Below are 16,464 nucleotides of genomic sequence, written 5' to 3'. Positions count from 1 at the left end.
GAGGTGTTGATGAAGGGGCTCTTGAGTCCATCTGACATGTCTATGGGGGTGCGTCAGATGAAAAAGGTTGGGAGCCACTGATCAGAACCATGGGAGGACAAATTACACCCTCACAAGTCTAAATTGTGCTTTCTAGTTGTATTGACATCTTCAGGCAAAAAAAAGTCGATATGGCAACATTACACTTAGACAAGAAAGGGATCTCTCAGTGATAATGGAGTATATTAATGGAACGTTTAATGTGAAAAGTTGTCATGCATACATGCATGAGTTTGTCTGCCATAGAATATAACATAAAAGCTGAGTAGAGAGATGAATTCTCATTTTTACAACTTCGATTATTTGAAATAGCCTGGACAGAATTGGGAAGTGAATTGTGACTGTTGTCTTCAGTCTTCCTGACATATGGAGAAAATGGAGAAAAGTATTTGCTGTGCTTTTTGTGTGCACTACACTGATACGGTCAATCGGAAGAGATGAACAAAAAAGTTGTTGAAGGTAAAGGTTAAAAGACCATCTCCAGGCAGTTTTATGTTTCTGGGACCATACTTTCCGATATTACTAGAAAGTTTAAGATCTGTAGAAAGCCTTCCTAGATGTGGCCACAAGAGGAAAACTGACCCCGGGTTGAACAGGAGGATAGTTCAAAAGGTGGAAAAAGAACTAAGTAAAACTTGAAAATACATACAAGTCGACCTCCAGTGTGAAAGCAGAGCAGCGTCTGTTTGCTTTCTGAATGAAAGTGGGTCCACGGAAGAAGACCCATGATGACCCCACTTCTGAAAGAAACAAGAAAATCTGCCAAGCTAACAAGTCACAGTCCTTCTCAGAGAATGTCCTTCTGACAAATGAAATAATATTTCGAGCTTTTTGGTGAGTCACATCAGCTCTAGGTTTACAGAGGCAAAAAAAAAAATTGAGCCTCTCGCAGAAAAGACACGATCCCCGCTGTGAAACATGGATGAGACTTAGCTGTGTTATTTTCTGTGTCTAGTACAAACTGCCTCGAATCTGAACGGGGCACAATGAAATGAGAAGATTATCAAAGCACTCGGGAGTGAAGCATACTGCTCAGTGTCAGAGAGCTCTGTCTCAGTGGCATTTCATGGCTCCTCCAAAGGAATAATGAGCCAAAACATACATCTAAGTGCTCCCGAGGAGGGAGAAGGAGAAAACACTGGACCATTCTGAAATGGCTGCTGTAAGTCTTGATCTTAATCCAGCTGAAATCTATGGAAAGAGCTGAAACTGTCAGTTGGGATCAGGGACCTATCTAACATGAGAACAGTTGGCTGAAGGGGGATGTTGCTATTTAACTCTCATTTAAGATGTAGAGAGTTTACCAAAGTTGTATGATTGCAGTGATTGCCTGAAAAGGATGTGCTGCAAAGTATAAGAATAATGCTCAATGCCATTTTTATTTGTTAATTTAAAAAGAATACATCAGGAATAAATGGCAATGTACCTGTGCTAAACAACAGAAAATATATATGTGGTTTCTTACTGAAGTATCAATATTTTTGACCACATTTGTATTTAGTCTGTTACCACCAGGATTTTACATATTAATCATACTATAAGTTTCAAGTAAAAGTCCTTTTTTCAGGCAGCCTATTTCATTGACATTTGTTGTCCAGTCGTACTTTGATGGCAACAATATTTGTGTAATTACTTTCTCCATCAAATTCATAAACTCTACTTGAGTCTTTCATTAAAAAAAACAGCAGTTTTTTTGATAATCTGTTGTTTTAAGTCCCTCTCCTGACACTAGTTTCATCTCATCTCCCTGTATTAAAGTTACAAAATTATATGTTTTTTCCATGATAGCAGTCTCTTATGGCCTTAACCCTCTGAACCTCAAGCAGTTTGTATGCATCTTTTGCTTCTGTCACATTTTTATTTACCATTGGTTCATTGTTTACTGAAATATTAAGTCCTCCATCTCTATGGAAATAGCACAACCATGACTCAAAATAGAGATGGTCATTACCATCTTTTGTACAGTGTAACAAATTTATAATGCCATAAATCATAAAAATGAAAGTTGAATTTCAACATTTATTTTACAGAAACCGAAAAGAAAACCCTGGAATCAACATTTCTAACATTTTTCGAACAGCGGCCACAGGTTTTACCAATACTGGAAAAAATGGAGGCTCCACATGCTTTACAACTTTCACAATCGAGGTGTTTCTCACACTACTCAATACATCAGCTCTAGAAAGATATTTCGCCATGCTGAATGTATCTTCTGAGAACATACTGACAATTTGCTCTTCTGTATAGCCTTTTTGAACCCTGCTGCATTATATAATGAATCAATTATGTTTTTTTCCCTCTCAGTCTTTCTTGTCATGTCGTTTGGGCTCTGTATAAACACAGCCCGCAGGTCATGTGAAACGGGTCCGTGTACGGTCCGTGTACGGAGCTGGTAATTGGATTTTCCGTTCTGAAACGGGTATTGAAAAACAAAAAACGAGTGGTTATTTGATTTTCGTTTTAAAATACAAAAATTAAAATTGAAATACAAGGCGTTTTTCCTTTTCATGATCAAAAAGGGATATACGATTTTTTTTTTAAATGCTTTGATTTTCGTTTTATATTTAGAATACCAAGAAAGGAAAATCAGTAAGAGACAGAAACGAAAAAAGGTCCGTTTTTTCATTCTCTGAGACCGGAAGTGGTCGTCAGCAAGCGTGGAGCCAAACGACAACAAGATTCTCAGAGGGCGGAGCCAGAGAGCAGTGATTGGTCAGACTGACTGAGAGCCAGAGAGCAGTGATTGGTCAGACTGACGGCGAGCCAGAAAGTAGCGATTGGTCAGACCATAGATAATATAGAAGACAGCGCTAGCGTATCTAGTCAATGTATATCTATGGTCGGCACGTCTGGTAGCGTCTTTGGCTGCTGTTGATCTTGTTTTTGGAGTAAAACACGGTAAGAAGATAAATACTTCTAACCAGTAGCGTTGTTTTGTTGTACGTTAAGTCAGCGACTTGTGAAGAGTTGTGTTTTGTCGTGTTTGAGCAGTTGGTCCGGACGCGTTAGCTAGCTAAGCGGCTAAGTTAGCTAGCGGGCTAATTAACACAGGTGGCTAACTTACCTCTGAACACCTGTGTTAGTTGCTGCAGCAGCTGTCCGTCATTATTAAAATGACCTTCTCAACCTGTATTTCTCTGCTGTGTATTTTAGCTTTTAAAAAAGTTATTTTACTTTAAGGTTAACTGAAACCCGTTCAGCTGCACTGAAGTTTAACATTCAGCTGGTTTGAATTAAACCAGCTTAACATAACACAACATTACCTCTCTGAATCTCCATAATTTCATTAAATTCCTTCTCTCTTCCACTGCTGAAGTTCAATCCAGTATATAAAATGACATTAATAGTGAATAAACTAAAAACCAGCCATTGTGTTTATTTATTATTGCATGTATTTGTAGTAAAACATGAGTTGAAACATCCTACTTTTGGATCTAGAACTGCACAAGCCGTTCATTTTCAGTCACCTGACGAGTTAAACTCCCCTTTTTATGTGAGGTTGCAGCAGAAAGTCTAAGTTAACAAAGAAAGTTGTTTATAATTTGCGATACCTGTTATCTGTGACTGAGGCTTTAGTTTTTGTTGAGCTGATTTACACGTAGAAACTTTGTTCAGGAAGATTTCTCAGTAGCTCAGAGGACAGACTGCTTTTTACACAACCTTGTAAGAGAATGTCTGTCAATGCTTTCAGCAGAATTTAGAAACACAACACTTCCTAAACAGATATTTTGAGGCTGAGGTTGAACGTTTGAGAGTATATCAGTGTGTTTGTTTGTGGTCTTTCTGTTTCTAGGTGGAAGCTGAATTAGTGAGGATGACTCCTGCTCCTGTCATCTCTAAGCTCCTCACACATCTTTACCTGCACATGAGGAAAATCACTCCTGTAGAATGCAGGTATGTTTGTCATTATTATAAAAAGATGTTGCCTGGTGACCTGTCAGAAACCCATTATACAGAGTCAGCCAAAATAATGTTTACAGACATCAGGAAAAGAAAAACTTGCATAAATATTTCAGTACCAAATTTATTCAGACATCACAAGATTAATAAAAGTTATCTTTGGCCTCTACAATTACAAGAGGTGCTCAAAGTGGTGGCCACTGGCTTCCAGACATTTCTGTTGTGTTGCAGACGTCACTTGTCGATGCTCCATTCATGAGGGTAGCGCCATCTGTTGGGAAAACATCGTACAACAGGACACAGAGTTATCGTGATTTGATCAAACTTAGAAAGAGGAATCTATATGTATAGAAGTACTTATACAAATGAAATATTTATAAAACTTTTTCTTTTCCTGATGTGTGTACATTATTTTGGCTGACTCTGAAATTAATGAGAACAAAACTGTCATTTAATTGTTGCTCTGAAAGCTTCTTTAATGAAAACCAGCTGGTGTTCTGCTTTGAAACAAACTGCTGTTGAGGTCTGTGTTTTTAGGTTTAACCCCACAGTTTCTGAATGAACTGATAGTTGTTTTTTTTCCTGATCAATGTGGACGTTATAATTGATGGTAGCATTTACTGATCATATAATCAGCATGACAATATAACAGTCTAACATTCTGACCACCTGACTAATACTGTGTTGGTCCCTTTATGCTGCTAAAACTCCTCTGACCCAGTGGTTCATCAGAACCTCTGGGGATCCTGTGGATTCTGTGGATCCTGTGGGTTGCAGGGTGGGTCCTACCTAGACCAGGCTGATCCTGGACCATCCCACAGATGCTCCATCAGATGTGGATGTGGGGAGTGTGGAACCCAGGTGAACAGCTTAGCTCTGTCGTGTTCCTCGGACCACTTCTGAGCAGTTTTAATTTGTCCTGCTGAGGGTGACAGCTGGCATCAAGGACTGCTGTTGCCATGGAGACTAGGGGGTTGTTTGTCCTGCAGTGTTTAGGTGGTGGTACATGTCAAACATCCACATGAATGTCAAGGTTTCCCAGCAGAACGTTGCATTAGAACAAGATGATGGATGTTGTTCTCTTCAGCTGTCAGTGGTCAGAATGTTGTGGCTGATCGGTGGATCTGTCTGCTTTACTCTGACATCCAGAGTTATACAAAAGTGTAGTATGTGTGCAGTGCAGAAGAGATTTACTTTATTGTATGCAGTTTTAGTGGTCCCATCAGAGAAAATCATATCCATATACAGATTTTTATTAATTCCAGGGCTGGTTCAGTAAAGATTATAATAATAACTACATCAGATAATTCTTGGTCGAAGTTGGAATTTTGCAGCCTGAGAGATGGTTGAGAAGGTTTTCAGTTCTTGTTTTAGCAAAATATGTTATAATAGAAGATCTTTATTGTCATTGTACATGAAATTATCTGCAAACCAGCAAAGTGTATCAGTCTGAGGTATCTAAAAATAACCACTGTTGGCACCAATGTGCCAACAGGGAAGCTTTAGGTTTATTAAATGTTGCTATGAAGGTATCGCTGTTTTTCTTTGTGAATGCAATGTGCTCCAACTGAAACTTGAATTAGAACTTAGAAGTAAATCCTTCCATCTGAAAGGATTTAGTTGCATTAATAACCTCATAACGTTCTAATTTTTATTCCAGTCTTGGTTGGAAATAGAATCTCTGTATTGATTCAGGTAAAAACTGAACTTCACAGCATGTTGAAGCAAAACAACCAGATGAAAACTGTGATGGTGTTGGATTGTCAGACCGTAATGTTGCAGCTCAAAGCAGCTTTTCTAGCTCAGTTCATTCTGACATTCAGCTATGAATCAACACAGCAGATGGTGATCCATGCTGTGGAAGTCTCACATCTCCTGATTTAATGGAGCTGCTTTGCACTTTTTACACTGTTTATTCACCAACACTTTATTTAATAAAAGTCCCATCTAGTTTTTATGAGGAATGTGATGTTTTAATTTCTCTGTGAATAACTGCAGTCTAATGGCCCCAAACATCTTAGAGAATTGCTTTCAAAGCATATAGTTACTCTGGATGGCATTACATTGGCCTCCAGTACTACTGTGAGGAACCTCGGTGTTATCTTTGACCAGGACATGTCCTTTAACTCACATAAAACAAATCTGTAGGACTTCCTTTTTCCACCTGAGAAATATTGTGAAAATCAGGAACATCCTGTCTCAGAGTGATGCAGAAAAACTAGTCCATGCATTTGTTACTTCTAGGCTTGACTACTGTAATTCCTTATTATCAGGTTGTCCCAATAGCTCTCTGAAACATCTACAGCTGATCCAAAACGCTGCAGCCAGAGTACTGACGGGAGTTAGCAAGAGAGATCATATTTCTCCTATATTGGTTTCTCTTCATTGGCTCCCTGTTAAATCTAGAATAGAATTCAAAATCCTTCTTCTGACATATAAAGCTCTTAACAACCAATCTCCATCATATCTTAAAGACCTGATAGTACCATGTTATCCTAGCAGAACTCTTCGCTCTCAGACTGCAGGCTTACTTGTTGTTCCTAGAATCTCTAAAAGTAGAATGGGAGGCAGAGCCTTCAGTTATCAGGCGCCTCTCCTGTGGAACCAGCTCCCAGTTTGGGTTCGGGAGGCGGACACCCTCTCTATTTTTAAGACCAGGCTTAAAACCTTTCTTTTTGACAAAGCTTATAGTTAGGGCTGACTGGGTGACCCTGACGGGCTGGGCTGGTGTTTTCTTTTGCACAACTGACTTCCCCTCTTGACGTCCCTTTAGTCTGCCCCTAGTTATGCTGCTATAGGCCTAGACTGCTGGGGAACCTCTCTTGATGCACTGAGCCCTTCTCTAACTACCTATGTATTTACTATATATACCATTATTGCATTACATTCACTCTGTTTCTTTCTGTGTCCTTTCTCCGAGCGTCCCTGGTCCCAGAGCTGGATGCTGGATACTTCAGATGTGTGGTTGTTCTCCCACCAACTGTAACCCTCTACCTGTAACCCTCTATCTCTATCCCTCTACCTCTCTACCTCTTCTGTCCCTCTCAACCCGCCCGGCCAGCAGGCAGATAATTGAATTGAATTGAATTGAATTAATGTAACAGCTGGAGTTGTAACATCTGTCCTGGTATTGATCATGAAGTATTGATTAGAATACTTATGGTCAGCAGTCATCCCTGAAGTTTTACATTAAAATCTTTACTTGTGTTGTGAACTTTGGTAAGAAACAGAAACGTTAGCGTCGCCATGGATACATGAGTGTTAAATTCTGTCCATGTTTCCATTTTGGGAAATGCAGTCCAGTTCCAGAATGTGGAGGAATTTAGTCTCACAATCACAGACAACAAATATTATCTGAAAGTCAGGTTATTGTTGTTTATCAGCACAATACAAAAAGATTAATGTTAGAAATATTCCAGTTAAGACTCTAGAATATCATGATTTATGTAAATTTACCTCAATAATATGAATGTTCAGGTTAAGATTGTACAGTGATATTTATTATGTAAGTTTAGCTGATTAAAGTTTATGACTCTGCACTAAAATATTATTTAAATTGACATCATTATTATAATGTTTAGGGTCAGACCCTACAGTATTTAGATTAAGAAATCAAATATTCTATAAAATATAAATACACTGAACTCATTTGGATATATTTAAGTGAGACTCGACAATATTGTTTGACACAAATCTATCTAAATCAAAATTTTAATCATTTTCACGCCAAACATTTACTGGACTGATTTAAATATTCAAATCACTCCTTTCTAATCCTCTGCTGTACGTTCAAACCTGAGGCCTTAAACAGAAACACACAAGTATCTGTTTGAAGGAACTTCTGCAGAGTCCTGGTTCCAGAACATGATGATAGAATTATAGACAAACTTTAACAAAAGCTGCCTGAGAGTTTACAGGTTTTTATGTTAGATTTCTTCAGTAATTTAATGAGAGTTATCAGCAAAAATCAAGTGTTCATTTGATGAACTTCATTTCCTAAAACATCCAGAATTGGAGCTCATATCTTTGGCAGCTGTAAAGTTTCTGCTCCTTCAAAGTTCACAACACAATGAATGAATTCCTAAAACACTCTCAATGCTGGAGAGCGTTTGTGATGCTGAAGCAGTGAGCAGTTTTTCTGTTTCTTCTCTGGAGATGCACAATGAGGGACGTCTGCAGAGACTGAGAAAGAGTCTCACCACATCCTGACATGAGGAAAAAGACTTTATTGAAGACTACAATGAGAAAAACTATCAGACAGCAGACGGCTGCATTCAAGGTGAGCTCTGAACATTTGATCTGGAACAGGAATTCAATAACGGAAGCATGAGCTTCATTTCAGTCTGTAGCTGCTGAATTCATGGATGAATCATCTGGCACTAGAGAAGAAGACCATCAAACATCCACGTCAGCTGATGGAGGTCCAAGAGTCTCACCCAACAAACAACCTACAGAGTGAAGACCTCGAACCTGATTGGACGGCCTCCTATTCAGCCACATGTGTGAACAAATGCCTCTAAGCTGATTGGTTTTCTAAAATAAATCTAGTTTGAATCCTAATCTATGCCTGAGTGTTTGCTCCTTTACACCGCTGTTAACAGTTTAGGCTGTTAGATTTTTGCAGATAAGACAAGTACAAGATACTCCAGAGCTGTTCTACCACGACGAGCCTGACAGGAAGAACTCCAACAGCTACTGAATCTTCCTGTGGTTCCCTCAAGGCTACAGGAGGAGCCCTACGAGGACGAGCCGGTCCACCTGATGGAGGCCAGTCGCTGCGGTTCAAAGCCAACACTGACTACGTGGACTTCTACTGGACCACACGGAGGCCTTCAAACCGGACCAACAAGTTCAGCGACTCCCCGACTCGTGGGTCTGAGGACGCCGCCGAGCCTCAGCCCAGCTGGCCTCCTGTCTGTGGGTGTTTGAGTGCTGAGAGGTTTGTGGATGTGAACGTGTCTGTGTTGAAACAGCAGCTTTGGACTCAGTAACGCCGGGAAAAACCAAGAGCTCCTTTATTTGTGACTTCCACTAAAAAACTGATGAAAATAAGTTTGTCAGGGTTCTGACTGATAACAGATTATTAAATAATGAAAATAATCATTTTAATATTCCTTAAAACAATCCTTTAAGGTCTACATTTCCTTTACACTGACTTATTGGTATGTGTACATGTATTTTGGGTGGAATATACCATTAAGCCCAATGTTCAAGGGTTCTTCTGTGAATATACCATTAAACCAACCTTTTAGGTAAATGTTCCAGGCTGTTGGGTAGAATATACCATCAGATCAACCTTTTAGGTCTACATTGGAAGATTTTAGAGTAGAATATTACTCCAAACCATCCTTTAGGTCTACATTTAAGGTGGAATACTCCTTTACACAAAGATTGTTTTGGTCTACATTGAAGGATTTTAGGTGGAATATTCCTTTGAACGAACTTTTTCAGTTTATGTTCAAGGATGTTGGGTGGAATATACCATCAGACCAACCTCCAAGGTCTACAGCAGTGAATTTTAGGTGGAATATACCATTAAACTCACCTTTTAGGTCTACATTGGAGGATTTTCGGTGGAATTTTCTTCCATACCGTCTTTTAGTCTACATTTAAGGATGTTTAGGATGGTATATTCTTCCAAACCAACTTCTCAGGTCTACATTTCAGGTGGAATATTCCTCCATACTAACTTTTTTGGTCTACATTGAAGGATTTTTTCTAAACCACCCTTTGGAGTCTATATTTGAAGTTTTAGGTGGAATATTACTTTTAACCAGCCCCCCAGGTCTCTTTGAGGATTTTGGATGGAATACTCGGTGAAAGCAACATTTTAGGTGCATGTCCAAGGATTTTTGGTGGAATGTTCCTTTAAGGTGGATGTTTGAGGACCTTGTAGGTGGAATACTTCCTGAAACCAACCTTTTAGGTCAACATTCAAATATTTAAGGTGGAATATTCCTTTAAACCAACCTAAATTTCATGTTTTGATCATTATCAAGTGAGAAACCTCAATCCAGACTCCTCATAATGACGTTTGAGATTTATGCTGCTGTTATTTGTTTAGTCCAGACTAAATGACAGAAATCCACAACTGTAATTTTATTTCAGGACTTGGTTATTAAATGTCAAAACAATCCATGTGGCTCTAAAAACTCAACAGCTTTACAAACTCTAAGATTAAACTCTCCACAAGGATCCAAAATAAGTTGGACTTCTACATGAGAACTTTAATTATTCTTCATCTACTTCCTGAAAAGTTTGGTCAATAAAAAAGACAAAAACTAATATTTTCAGCTGAACTAAAGACAGACTTTGTGATTTTTCTGCTCACGTGTTGTGTTGTTGTAAACTTACTCTTTCAAATAAATATCCTCCTAACCCCCTGGAAACCAACGTTTGTCCTGTTTTTGTGTTGCTCCTCGGCGACCCTAGACAGCCGGGTCCTAATGTTTTTGGAGCAACACACCATACTGTGACGTTTTTACAATGATGGTTCTACTATGGAGCCAGTTTGACATGTTCAGGTGTTCTTTATGTGAAAACTCAGAGATTTCAGGTATCAGAAGGTGGTTTTCAACTTTCTTTGTTAACTTTCTGCTTCAACTGTAAATTAAATTTCCTTCACTAACCCAGCCCTCTGGACTTCCAGGAAGCTGTGTTCCTATTGGCTGTCCAGGTGGCTGCTTGGTGTTATCAGGAACACCTGAGCAGCTCAGTGTCTTCCTGCTTTATTTAGCTGCAGTCAAACATTTCCTCTGCTCTTCACCACTGAACCGGGTTTGGCTTCATTGTTTTAGTTTGTTCTTTAGGCGTTGGCTTGCAGCTTCCAGCAGTAAAATCATCTTTAATGTGTTTCTTGGTGTGTTTTAGGGCTTTGTACTGGATAGTTGTCTTGGTAAAGGTGGTTCTTTAGCCACAGTTAGCACATGGTGCTAATGTGTGTAGTGATTAGTGGATTTGCTGCAGCTGAGTTGTGTCTTTGTCTTGGCTGTAGTGAGTCTTTAGAGGTTTTTGGTCAGACACATTCTGTATTCTTGTTTGAGAACCAACGTTGGTTGTCCAGAAGGTAAGAGTTGCTGTCCTGATTCTCTGTTCTCAGAGGTTCTCTGGTAGGCTGCAGGAGACTTTAGCGTTTGGGTTGTGCTAGTTTGGTTTTTGTACAGTTTCATTTGGACGACTATCTTGAGGCCCCTCCATGTGGTTTAGTGAGGTTTTCTGTAACAGTTCTACAAAGCAACCTGCAGCAGAAGAGACTTTGGGAGTTTTTAGGAAGTTCTGGAGACCAGACTTTAGAGCAGCAGAAACATTTGTCAGCAGTTTGAGCAGAAGGTGAGCTTCAGAGTAGAAATGAGACAGAAACCTTCTTGACCTGTGTGGTGAGGTCCTGTACCAAGAGTTTGAGCAGGTTGTGAAGAGTTTGTCGTTCTTTGGTCTGAAAGCACAAGAAGAGTCAACTCCTTAAAGGAGAAAACAGGAGATATTGTTGGTTCTTCTGTCGCTCTACAGTTTCCAGTTTCCTTAGACTGAATATCAAGTTTATATTTTAAATGATTTCCCATGTGAGCCCAAGAAGACGTCAATAAACTCCCTCCATCCCCTGGACACAACACATTTTATTACCATGTTAAATCTTTTTTTTAAATATGTTTCTGAGTTTTAATCATAGTTTTAGCATAGTTTTTTTTCTTTGCTTGTTTAGTTTTGTCATGTGCATGAAAGGTGCTAAACAAATAAAGTTGGATTGATAAACTGAATAATTGACTAACTCATGATTGTGACAACAAAAGTATTTTTTTTGTGATTTAAGGGTTTGTTTCATTTTTAAGGTTGGGGTTAAACTCTTGACAGAAAAAAGATTAAAGAAATAATCTACATTAACAAAAAGCAATTAAATCAAAGGAACAAAACATTTAATACAATAAAACTTTTAAAAAGAAAATTAAACATTAAATACAATTAAATTATATTAAACAGACAAAATATTTAATTAGATAATTAAAAAGATGATGCAAAACATGTAATTATGAAATTAAACAATTTTTTTTAAAACAAAAATACTAAATATTAAAGAAGAAATATTTTAGATAATTAAACATTTAAAAGTACAATTAAACAAGAATATTAAACATTTAAAAAAATACAAAACATTTAATTAGATTAAACCTTTAAAAAGACGAAATATTTAATTAAAAAATTAAATGTTTAGAAAATTAAATCTTAAAGACAATAAAACTTTAAGTAGGAATTAAACAGAAAATACAATGAAGCATTTAAAAAAAAATTAAACATTAAAAGGTGGTAAAACATTTAAAATGAAAAACCTTAAAGATTTAATGGAAAAATTAAACATTGGGAAAGAAAAGGAAATTTTTCAAACAAGCCGATAAAACATTTGAAAAAAAAAAACCAAACATTAAAAAGACAAAACATTTTGAAATCAAATCAAACATTAGAAAAGAATAAAAGGTGAGAAAAGAGCAAAACTAAACATTTAAGAAGAATCAAACTAAAGACAAAACATTTGAAAAGACACCAGTTAAACTTTAGAAGATCAAATTAAACAGAAGAGACAATAACAGATAAAAGTCTTAAAGCGTTTTCTAGTCTGAAATGAAAACATCAAGTTGTTTCTTCAAACATTTCCTCTTCCTATGTTCTTGGTTTGATTGTGGACAGATTTACTAAGAACTCATTTCAGAAAACTGCTTTCCAGATAAAGTCTACTAGTAGTTCAAGGCATCGATCAAACTAATGTTACCTTCTGATCTCCACAAACTTTACTGTTCAGTGAAGAGAATCAAAGTTTGTTGAGGATTTCTAAAAAACCCACAGGTGAAGGTCTGAGAAGAACTCAGATGGATGATCTAAATGTGAAATCAAGACTCATGGTCACAAGTTTTAAGGCTTCTGTTAACCAGAAAGTTCAAACTAACAGAGAAGTACTGAGAAACTTTTAAAATTTCAGTCCTCAGACTGTCTGAAGTTTCAAACTAACAGCGAACTACTCAAGAACTTCTAAGATTTCAGTCCTCAGACTGTCTGAAGGTTCAAACTAACAGAGAACGACTCAAGAACTTCTAAGATTTCAGTCCTCAGACTGTCTGAAGGTTCAAACTAACAGAGAACTACTCAGGAACTTAGAAGATATCAGTCCTTGGACTGTGTGAAAGTTCAATCCAACAGAGAACTACTGTGGGACTTAGAAAATTTCAGCCCTCAGACTGTGTGAAAGCTCAGGTCCTGAGGACTCAGGAGGTCTGGAGGCTTGGAAAGTCTTGGAATTGAGGGTTCAACCCTCCAGCACAAAGGCTGAAGTCCAACCTCCTGAGAAAAACGGTCGAGTCGAGACTCGAGTTAAAAAAAAACTCGAAAACGACAAAAAATAGATGATAAATGCGCAAAAAAAAGAAGAATTAGTATCTGAGCGAGTAGCTCAGGAGGATAAGAAGAGGATTACCAAGCGGAGGGTCGCAGGTTCAAGACCCACCACCGGCATTTTCTTTCTTTGTCTTTGTCAGAATTTTGAGAAAATTTAAGAACTGTCTGGTCTTGAACCAGCGACCTGCAGCTCCATAGGCAAATCCTTAACTCACTGAGCTACAGATCAGATACAAAGAAATAAATTCGTCGTCCCTTTGACATCGTAGTTCCTCAAGTGACCACATGGGCGGAGCCAGGGCGGAGTCTGGGTGGAGTCAGGGCGGAGAGTAGGCGGGGAGGTGGGCGGCGGCCTCCCCCCTCTACTCCCCCACCTCCCCCCACCGCCCACCACACCTTCCCCCGCCCGACGAGTTCTTCGAGTCTCCACGAGTTCTTCGAGTCTCCACGGGTTTTCCCGAGTTTCTGGAGTTTCCACCAGGTCGGAGGCAGAACAAGTTGTCATGAAGAGGTGTTGAAGTCGGCCAGGATGGACTGACTTTTTACAGCGACTAGAAGGAAGACCACTAGAAGAGCAGGTCTTGAACCACCATCCATAAAATCCATGGAGTCGCTCCAGAGAAATGAAAGGAGGTCAACTTTTATCAACCTCCATCCAGATGTTCAACTTGATATCTTTACTTTGAGATTTTTAGCACCACAAACCTTTAGTATCACACTTTATTATCATTTATTAGGACTTTAATGGAATCCACCAGCAGATTTAGTTTTTGTTGACAAACTTTATTCTTCTCATCGTGGGACTGCAGTATTTAAAACTTCCTTCTATTTGACCTCATGTTTATTAGTTTTAGTGGAGAAAGTTATTTTAATTGTCCATTAGTCTCTTAAAAACCAAATAATAAATTGGATTAGTCAAGAGCTTTAAATTTCTTTGTCATAGTTTAAATATGACAAAAAAATATAAAAATAAAGTGTCTTGAGACAATTTGACCTGTAATTGGCGTTATATGAATAAAATTGAATTCAAATTGTATGTATCTTGTAATGGAGTAATTCAGCCATATATGTTGGAAAACACATTTTCTTTGTCCATTAATCTGTTGATTGTTTTGTGCACTAATTCATTTCTTGTTCTGGTTTATAAAATGTCAAACCCAAATATATTCAGTTTACTGTCATAAAAACCAAAAAAGATTTACATTCACGATGCAGGAATCAAGCAGTTTTTCACTTTTTATCTTATTTTAGTCAGAAAGATAGTTGATAATGTGTGAATTGTTGCAGCTTGTGAGCCGTAAAAGGTTTTAATCTTTGGGGCCGAGTGTCAAAAAACATTTAGAAACCAACATCAACAAAACACTCAACAAAGATTTGAACATCATTAAAGGGAAATCCAACTTTTCATGACAATGTCTAATTAAAGGACATTTATTTCCAATGTAAATGTGTGATATTCATCCTCTGGAGCTTTCTCTTCACATCGTCTTCCACCTGGACTGGTTTGGTCGGGAGCATGTGCAACAAACATTTGAAAAACTGCACTTTAACATCAACGAATGACACTGAAGTTAAATCTCTACATAAATGAGACTCAGTCTGGATGTGCTGCTCTGTCATTAACTCCTTAGTTTAGGGAAAGTTAAAAAAAAAGAGGACAGTTCAGATAAGACTTGAGAATGAGCTTATTTTGAACAAACATCTCAGACTTTCTGAGCTTCAGCACCTCTAGCAAGATATTTTAACAACAAGCAACTCAAGAGATCCAGAAGTTGGAGAGAGTTAGCTTTAGCTGAGCCAAAGAACATGTGGGACGCTAACCTAGCAAACATTTCAGACTTTTCTCTGTGAATTCTGAGAAATAATTTCCTATTTAATGACAGAGCTACACATCTTAACTCAGTCTCATTAAAACAGACTCTAATTCAGTGTCATCCATCCATATTAAAGTGCAGTTACCCAAAATGTTTGTTGCATGAGCTCCAACAAAACCTGTCCAGGTAGAAGGCCACTTTGACAAACAGGAAGTGGACGATTCCAAGCAGATTTATAGAAGGGGGAACCGGACTGTACTAAGTGTGGTCGAGTATAAAGGGGTGTTTTGTGGGTTTTTAAGGCTGATAATGATTATTAGTGAGACATTTGGAGTCGATATTCATTTGGATATTCATATGCAGTAAATGAAAGTATTTAAAATCTTGGAGTTACACTTACAAGAACACAAACTTTAACAGAAAACTATGTTGATACGTTTTTGTTTTGTTTACAGATGTTAAGTTAAAGGAGTTTTATTCGTGACGTATAACCAATCAAATCACTCTAGAAGACAGAGCGACCACAGGTAGATAAAGGTTCAGAGCCAAAGTAGCGCCATTTTTAAATGTATTTATTACCGTAAATCAGTAAAAAATAAAATACTGATAATCAGTAAATCAGTCAGCCCACAATTACTACAATTCTACAATGTATGTCTCTTTCCTTCCATTTGTTATTTGTACAATATACGATGTATATGATGGCGTTTTTTCATAGCAATGGCTATACTATGATGTTTTCTAAGAGACATACTATGTGTGTTCTGGCCGCTGCACTCCTCCTCTGTTGTTTTCTGGATTGTACTCAGCTGCATGCCTTCATCCACCCGGCCTCCGTTGACTCGTCCCGCCTGCCGTCTCTGGAGCTGAAGCTGGATTGGAACAGACCAAAGTACAGTCCAATCACGATGCCAGCTGCCTCTAAAAAGGCTCCTTCATCTGGTGGAACTTCTTCTGAAGGGAAGCTGAGCTGGCCTGGCAGAACTTTGGAGATGTGTTCCAGTGGTTGGTGGATGTGTGGGGAGATAGAGAGGGACCTTTGAATTGTTCAGAAAGGGAAACAGAGAACCCATTGGTAGTTTTAGTTTAGGGTGCTACTGCGGTGTGTTTTTGGGCTTGAAGAGGTGAACAGGAAGAGTTTTTTTTCATATTGATTATCTTTTACTTTGTTCCTGGTTGGAATGAGCATCAGTGTCAACATGAAGTTCACTTTTAGTTCTGTTTATTTATTTTTATTTTACTAACACCCATTTGCTTTTAACCCCCTCACATGTTGTGTTGTTGTAAACTTCCTCTTTCAAATAAATACTCGTCTAACCCTCTGGAAACCAGC

The sequence above is a fragment of the Amphiprion ocellaris genome, chromosome 13 (assembly GCF_022539595.1).
Source record: "Amphiprion ocellaris isolate individual 3 ecotype Okinawa chromosome 13, ASM2253959v1, whole genome shotgun sequence".
Taxonomy (NCBI): Eukaryota; Metazoa; Chordata; class Actinopteri; family Pomacentridae; genus Amphiprion; species Amphiprion ocellaris.
The sequence above is the reverse complement of the archived record's forward strand: the minus strand, read 5'-3'. Positions refer to the sequence as shown.